Source organism: Periplaneta americana, chromosome 12, assembly GCF_040183065.1.
Source record: "Periplaneta americana isolate PAMFEO1 chromosome 12, P.americana_PAMFEO1_priV1, whole genome shotgun sequence".
NCBI classification, from domain to species: domain Eukaryota; kingdom Metazoa; phylum Arthropoda; class Insecta; order Blattodea; family Blattidae; genus Periplaneta; species Periplaneta americana.
In genome coordinates, this window is record NC_091128.1 from 93,633,263 (window position 1) to 93,642,494 (window position 9,232).

General features: G+C 33.9%; 1 long non-coding RNA gene across 1 annotated transcript; it reads left to right on the forward strand.

The window, feature by feature from the left end:
- The first annotated feature begins 1,498 nt into the window (after nucleotides 1-1,498).
- On the forward strand, nucleotides 1,499-9,015 carry LOC138710056 (uncharacterized). Its single transcript, XR_011335035.1, has 3 exons — nucleotides 1,499-2,027; nucleotides 5,687-5,792; nucleotides 8,744-9,015. It is a non-coding gene; the product is annotated as an uncharacterized lncRNA (long non-coding RNA).
- Nucleotides 9,016-9,232: the final 217 nt, after the last annotated feature.

A 9,232-nucleotide genomic window follows, 5' to 3' on the forward strand; every position in this document is an offset into this window, starting at 1 on the left:
TTTTTCTAATGCAAAATTTTAATCTCTCCCGCTGCCGTAAAGCAGTATCATTCTTAAACAAATGTCAGATTGTGTGATTTTCGAAAGGAGGTAAGAGACTCCTAGTTCCTAATAATCGTTCACTAATTGAGGAAAACGTTGACGGAACATATTTCTTGCCTCATTTATTACGACAACTTTCTCCATAAATTAATAACATATGATATTCCTAAACTGTGAATGACATTGTAAGATGTTTATCGAATACCCTGTACTGAACTGCCATCCGCTCGACAGTCGAGCTATGGGCAGGGAGATTGAACTCAGCTCACTCGTACTTGACGTCTGTGCAGAGCACTGCCTGCTGAACGTTGCCACGTCTCTCACGCCAGAATATAAAATATTTAAGCATACATTTTCATTTAATTTCACGAAACGTCTCACATTTGGAAAGACATTGGTAATAACTAGAGACCGACTCAATATGAAGAAAACTTTGCCAAAATATTGAGTCATATTTCTCACATTTAGGTAAGAATTTGTTGATGCTGAAAAACTTTTTGTGTTTTTCCAAATGCGAAACGATTTCTAGCTAACCCTATGGTGATCCTCGGAGTCGTCTCGCCAAATAAAAATTCGCCGTCACCTATCTTATCTATGCTAGGTAACAACATGATTGAAATAACGCCGTTAATTAAGCTATTAAAAATTTCCCGCGAGCAAAATATAAAGTTTGTCGAGAAAGTTCAGAAACTTTCTGTATAAACCAATGTGGCCATTATCGTAGCTCACTCTATAGGTGTATTTGGCTGCTGATGCATAGCTGCGCTCGGGCGTGGGTTTGATTCTCGATTGGGTTGATTACCTAATTTGTTTTTCAGAGGTTTTCTCCAACCTTAAGGCGAATATTTGGTAATCTATGGTAAATCCTCGGTCTCATAAATTTCAGCGACGCTAAATACTTGGCTTAGAGTACTTGATGCATCATCATTAAATAAAATGTTGACATGTTCCACATCTTAAAGCTTCATTGCTCATGTAAGATCTATGGAATAAAATAAATGAATGAATGAATGAATGAATGAATGAATGAATGAATGAATGAATGAGCTGAGTAAAAATCAATAACACGGAAAATACTACAACTGAACATACTACTTCAGCGGTTAGTAACTGAATTTGTCTCATTGTTTCACGAGAGCACGTGGCTATGCAGAAATGTTGTGTTCAATGGTGCTTACTAATTTGACGGTTACTACTGATTCTGGTATTAATATAATTTTTTTATATGATCGGTTATCTGATACGTATAAATGTCACACAAATATTATATTTATTACAAATAAAATTCATCTGCGATATCATTAATTTCATATTCTAAAAAAGAAACATTACTACATCTTAAAATATTAATTTGAAGCTGAAAAAGATGGCACCACACAATATGTCCTGTATAAATCTACCCAATCACAATGAAGACATGGGAGTGGGGATAGGAATCAGACAAATCTAGTTTACGAAGGTATTTGCGGTCATTAATTGAGTCCTGGTTGTAAGGGAGTGTTTACACTTGAGTTATATAACAGAGCTGCTGAAAAATGGTTATTATGTCTTTCTTGATAACGATGGAGTTAATTTTGCTCATTCTGACTTTTGGGCTTGGACTGGGGTATTATTTTCCTGCACTTAATGACGTTACATTCTTCGTGGGATTTGTTGTGATACTTCTGTACGTTATACGTTATTGCTAGGATGACACACAATGTTCTACTGAACGTCCACAATTTTATGACTTAAAAATCAAATGTGCAAAATAACTTTAAATTGGGTTAGAATCTAAATTGTCTTCAGGAACAATTTCAATTTCATAAAAAATGTTTTAACAGTAAATCATACTAAAACGATATTCAATCTACGATGTTTAGTGTTTTAGTGTAATGAAGAAACATTTTAAAGTGATTTCAGTTTTTAAAATATCTACACATAGAAAATGGATTTTGCCAGTGTTGCATAATGAAATTTCAGAATTCATTGACCAATGTGAAGAGGTAAGTGTATCGCAATATTTTCATATTCATGTCTAAAATCTTACAATTTAACCATTAATTTAAAATTTTCACTCCTAACACCGGGTGTTAAAAAATAAGAGCGAATGTGAATTATGTGAAGTCAAAATTTCGAAATCTCGGGTACTATTCTATTTCCTAGTTAATTATAGTTAATCGCTAGCAGTAGTTCATGTAGATTGAAATGAGTAGTGATCAGGTTGCTATTAGATTAGATAAAGTTTACTAATCTATTATTATTATACCCAGATGTAATATTACTAACTTCCGGCTAAAGGTGGGAAAACTACCATGACGGGAATATAACGGAAAAGTAAAACCTTTTGTACTAAATAAGTTTCAATATCACAAATCTCGACAGTTTTATCTACAAAACTTATTTTAAAATATTTTTACTTAAGGCCCATTCACAATGAACATTAAACATAACATAAGCATAAAACCTTGTGTCCATGTTATTTAATGAAAGCATTCACAATGAATGACATAAGCATGAACTTAATCTTAATCATAAGACATTAACATGAAAGTTTGCAAACTCCAAACTTTCATGCTTATGTTTATGCGATTTGGAAACAGTACACAAGCGGAAAGCGTGTTTTCACTTTTTGTTTAACATCTCATGGGCTTTGCCTACAGGCAATATTTTGATCTATTGGCAGTGATGATGGCTAGGCGCTCAACATGGAATCATATGACGAAAAGTTGATTATTTTACATCTCCGTTTCTTTGATTTCAAGTATTGAAAGCCATATACTGATGCCATTGCAGTTATTAGAAACATAAATTGAATAACTACATCGTCAGTCATTGTGCAATTCTCCATTTTTATGTAATAGATTCTGTAGTTTTGTTGATTCGGTATGTTTGTTTCCACACACGTGTTATGTTTACATTGTTTAATTTTCATTGTGAATGGGCCTTGGCTACTTAAGTTTGTGGCATATGTTTATGTGCTTATGTTAATGTTTACGTTATGTTTAATTTTCATTGTGAATGAGCCTTTACTGTATAGTAATTTTATTCTACGTTGAGGAGATAAAATACTTAATTTTTTATCCACAGATATGTTTAGGTGAATAATATTTCACGAAGTAACATTCCGATATTTACCCACTCACTTTTTCTAGGGCGTATGATGGTTCTCAAAAAAAAAAAAAAAAAAAAAAAAAAACAACTTTGGAAACTTATATTCTCACGTCCTATGTATAATTATTGCATTATAATCATAATCTTACTGCGTTAGATGTCTTGGATGTTAAATTCATTCACATTTTTATATAGGTTATTAAAAAAAGTATCCAATATTTTAGGAGGTGTTATTATGGATCAAAACAAAATGTCTATTATACATGGGCCCTAAAACACATACTTCCTGAGATATGAATACTTGTTCATAGGCGGTGTTCAATGTGACGTCCATTCATGGCAATGCATTCCTCTGCCCTTCGGCGTAAGGAATCACCCACTCTTTGAAATTTGTTTAAATACGTTAATAAGAAAGTCCTGATAACGATCCTCAGTTAATCTCTGTGGTAGCACGTATGGCCTTATTAATCTATCACCAAGAACGCCTGCCCATAAGTTGATTGAGAATCGGTGTTGATGTCTTGTTTCTTCAACTGCATGGGGATTTTCATCAGCCTACACATGCTGATTACCAAAATTCACAATACCAACTCTGCTGAATCCCGCTCATATTCGCAACCAGACTTTTGTTTTCAGTATTCCATGCCAAGGGTGTGAACTACGGTATGATTGTCTGGTAGTCTCCTGTATTGTAGGGCGGAGGAATGCATTTCCAAGAATGGAAGTCACATTGAGCATCTTCTATGAACAAGTGTTCAGATCTCAGAAAGTATATGTTGTAGGACCCATGTTTATTAGACATTATTGTCTTGTTTTGATGCATACTATCCCCGCATAAAATCTTTGATACTTTTTTAACACCTGTATTTATTCTTGTGATGAACTAGATTGCAAATTAAAATTTATAAAATTCTCTAGTATATGCAGCTTAATAATGCTGATATTTACAAATATTTACTTTTGAACTCTTGAACTATATATAGAAGCAAATCAAAACCTAATATAATTATAGTAGTACTTGTTATTGAACAATTCAATAGAAACTTTACTACTAAAGACATTGTTAGCCATACGTCAACCACATTAAGCTGAGTGGTAATTCTGTAGGACGCAAAATCGATTACATATTGTAATCTCTTATGAATAAAAACTCTATTATTTACATGTGAGTAACGTCTTTCTACATTGCTGGGTCCGACCTTTGTCCCTTTAAAATTACAGGATCAAAAACCATACAGCACACTGACCCTCTGTATTATCCGTATTGCCCTTGACCCTAGTCCGGATATTCTGAAATCTACTTTATGATACTTGATCAGTTAGTTGTCTCAAGGAATAGCTTTTTCGTGTAATACATAAGCTATGTTGTAGGCCTATATTTGTTACCATATCATGACTGCAACTTTATTCATGCGAAAAAGTTACTGGATCTTTCCTTTGTTTGATTTTTCAAAGAAATCAATAAGATTTCTATGTATGTACTCTTGGCCTATTAATGTTGTATATAATATTAGTACTTCACCTGAAGTTAACTTTATTTTGATTATTTATAATATTGATACACTGCAAGAAACGCCATAGTCGCCGTCTCTAGTAATTAAATATTTTCAATGTGTCCAGTAGGCTTCGTTATCCCGATCAAAACGACTGAAGACTGAAGATCGATGCATTCTCTCGATAGTTATGCGTATTTAAGAAATATTAACGGATTCTAAACATTTAGAGGTTAAGTTTGTGAGTGATTTAAGGAACCATTAGGCATAATATTTAAGATCTATTATATTTTAGCAAGTAGTTGCTTAAGGGGTTAGGTACAGCATACAGCAGTAAAAGTTTGGAAATATTCAACATTTTTTCCTCCATTACTGTATCTTGTACAATAATGAAAATTGGTAGGTGTAAAACACTGTCCTTCTGCTATATGAAAAAAATATTTTTACGATTAAAATGTTTTTTCAAAATTAAAAATGGTGACAGTTTACCGTGTAGTGATGAAGAGTTTCCCTCATAACTCATAAACGTGTTAACTTTTCATGTTCTCTTTTATTTTATTGCTGAAACTCGTATTTACAATATTATGCTCTTTCAACTACATTCATTAATAAATATTGTTTTTATTTTGTGTTAGAAAAAAATACCGATATTTGACCATTTTTAAATTAATTTATTTATCAGACAATCTATCAAAAGTAGAGAAGTGATCTTGCATCATATTGTAGATATGATATGCATAAATACACAAAAAATGTAATCACACAATGTTGTATAGTTTAAGTTATGTGGGAAACTCATCACTGCACAGTGAACTGAATTAAAAAAAGATAAATAATTTTTTTTAAATCTTAAATATATATTAGGATAGTGTTTTACACATACCAATTTTCATTATTGTACAAGATACAGTAATGGAGGAAAAACTGTTGAATATTTACATAAAATTTTACTGCTGTAAGCTGTATCTAACCCCTTAAATATTTTTCGAGAAACCATCAATAGTGAATCAAACTTTAGATGTTAGACTCTGACTGTAAATTGTAATTAATATTTTCAGTTACGGAACCCTTGCATTTCTTCAGGGAAACTCCACATACGACCTGAAATCGTATGATCTAAAGAAGTGAAGAGAATTATACGGTAGCAAGTATGTACAGAAAATGGTAAGGTTAAATTAATAACTGTTTAACAATCGCTTCTTTACTTTGTTATTATAAAAATACTTGAATAATTTCGAGGTGTTGACCCTCATTGCCCGAAGCTTATTGAAGTCTAGCGCTATCTTCTGGTTTCCTGTTGTGGTGGAGTGTGTTCATAATTGTGCCGAAAAGGTGTAGGTTTCGAAATTCAGTTGAGTATTCAGGATATGCTATGGGTGTGTTTTCGTATGTTTAAATTTCATATTGTATTAGTGTTTTTTTCTTTTGCTGGATGTGTAGTATTTTCATGTCAGTGTCTATGTTGCTGTAGTTGTGATTGGAGTTTGTGATGTGTTCTGTGCAGATTGAATTGTGATTTCGTTATGGCTGTGATAGGCTATGTTCATTGTAACGTGTTTTAAATGATTTTCCAGTCCGTCTAATGTGAAAGTCCTTGCAACTATTGCGTGATAGTTTGTATACACCTGTTAAGTTGTATTTATTTGCATCTCTTGTCTGTGTTTTAAGATGCTTTTGTGTTCTGTATGCAGTGCTGTATTTAAGTTTCTTGAAAGATGCACGTGTTCTTGTTTTCGTAGGTTAGTGTGATGTATTTGTTTTGTTATTATGTTTACGTTATATTTTCTTGTTCGCTTCTGGCCTTTCTTATGATGTTGGTATTATGTTCGTGTTAAATTAATGTTAAAACTCAATTTCATATTGGAATAAAATATGATGTATCATTTTAATTATACATGGAGCTAAGAAATTAATATTTGGACAATAAAGTAATCAATCAAAATAAGCGTAATATTTAATGCGTCCATGAAACAAAATCTTAGACTGTACCACATGTAAGGGACAAAGTTTTCAACTTGCTGACGCACTACGCTAATGTCTAGGGGCCATATTCATAGACATTCTTAGCGCGGGCTTCTAGTGGATGATCAGGGTACTAATGTTTTTCGTATTCATAAACCAGTGTTAGCGATATATGATATATGAATCCTATACAAGTAATCAGTTGATAGTCGGGGCTAGTTTAGCACGCTCGTAGCGCGGGCTAGCGAAATGTCTAGCATAGCACCCTAAAGGACTTGCTACCCGTCCGTTGTAAATTGATCAGTGTTGATTCCATGAGCTAGTAGTGCGCCATCCCCCTCAATGAATGATTTGATCCCACCAATGTCCCACACTACGTAATCGCCTACGATGTCTTCCATACGACGACAGTGGTGACATCAGCGTTCAGAGGCCATGTAACATTGAATGCGTAGTATACATGTAGTCGAATTGTGCATGTCTGTAACCGGAATTCAGGAACGAAAGCTTACTTCTCTATGATCTGAACACTGGTGAAATGACATAAAACACTTACTCTAAGAGTAAGTAACGGCCTTATAACATCAGCACAATCTCGAGATAATGGGTGATACTCGTTGGCCAAGATTACGCAAGGGCGTTGATTCAAATTTCACATGGGACGACTGTCTAGTTCGATTTCTTCCAAGATTGTTACCAACTGTATGGCGAATATCGGGTAATCCTAGTGCGTGTATTTGAATTTTTATCGTCAAATATTTAGCTTCGGTAGAATTGGTAATATACAGGGTGATTCATAACTTATTGCAGAAGAATATAGTGGATATTGTACTAAAAGAAACATTTTTCATTAAACAATGTGTGTCCCAAATCGCACAGGTACGGCGCTGCATTTTGTGGTCGGTAGGCAATTATTCATGTAAGGACCAATGGCTTGACTCTGCTGACTGAGCTTTCAGTAAAAATAAAGACAATGGTACTTGTGATTTACGGAAGAGCTTGCAACCTACGCCCCCTTTCTTATAAACAATACTGACATCGCCGAAGCAATGACTCCCGCATCCGTTCAAATATGCCAGGTGTAGTACGTATGGTGTTAAGAGGCATCGACAATTCATGAAAGAAAATAATCACCTCGTCTACAGGTATAGCATACACTAGGGTCTTCAGATATTACCACAAGAAGCGAAGCGGATTAAGATCTGGTGATCTTGCGGGCCATGGGACGGGACTTTGATAAACAATTCATGTCACCAAATGTTAGTCTGCTGTTGTCTTGCCGCAAGACTGAAGTGCGCAGGGGCTCCGTCATCTGGAACCATATATTGGTGCATACTGCCAGTGGTAACTTATACAATAAAATGGGCAGGATGTTTTTCAGAAAGTCCCTTAATTTTCTCTCTTTAGGCGATTTGGCATGACATGTGGATTGAGACATTGACACATCAATCCACATAGCAGCAACAATCACAACATGGCAAATAGCCGAACACTAAAACAAGTGTAGCGTCGTACCTGTGTGAGATAGGACATACATTGCTCAATGAAAAATGTTTCAGTATCCTCTATCTACCATATTCTGTAACATAAGTTCTAAATAACCCTGTATATCATGTTACTTGGTACAGAGTTGTTAAATAACATTAAAAGTACTGCAGATATTAGTTTTGTAACTGAATTATGTTCATTAGAACTTTATATCTGTAGTGAATATGTATGGTTCTCTCAGGCTGTATCATTTTTTTCTGAAGTATGGATTTTCTGAACAATTTTACGCAACAACGCACATACAAATTCGTATTAATCTATGTATTATTAAAACCTGTGCAATCAATTGGGCGAAAAAAATCATTATGGTATGTAGATATTGTAGGCCTATATTGGTATTAAAGAAAGAATAATTCAGTGAAATCTGTCTGGGAACAGACCTAAGTGTTCAGATGTTCTTTTGATCATTAGATTTTTTATTAGAAAATGTAGTTGTTTAAACTATCCCATAACTTTATTTCGGGTAACAATGTATCTTCTATACCCTATGTTTTTCACTTGGTTTTGATTTTTCCTTACTTTTTCCGCTATCAACTTATCTGCTTTAGTACCTCTGAATTTGATGTTTCATCTGGTTTTATTAACACTATTTCTCTTTTTTTCAGTCGTGAAGACCTTGACGCATCCCACATCATACTGCATTACTGGAGACTACACAATGGTCTCCATTAAAACCCAAAACATTTACTATGGAATCGTTTATCACTGTTTTTTGCTGGATTTTAACTTTAATGATTTTTAATGCATCAAAATTATGGTAATTTTAAACCCATTTTAAAGCTAAGTTTTAAACATTTTTTTTTTTTTTCAAAGAGTAAATTACTCACTTTTATGTGGACAATGTATGCATTTGCTGAAAGGAAATAAAGTAATTGAAATAAATTTTGTCATTATTCCGTTTCCTACTTTTAGATATCCATACAAACTCCATCGAGGGTAACTCCTGCAATGCTCACAACAAAAATCAAGGAATAATACGTCACGCATCACTCTAAATGGAACATAATTCATGCACGCTCTACAGCATTATAAAACTCGGTATAAATTGGGTGTAGTAAATAGAGTACAAGAGCTCCACCCAGTAATGGAATGAA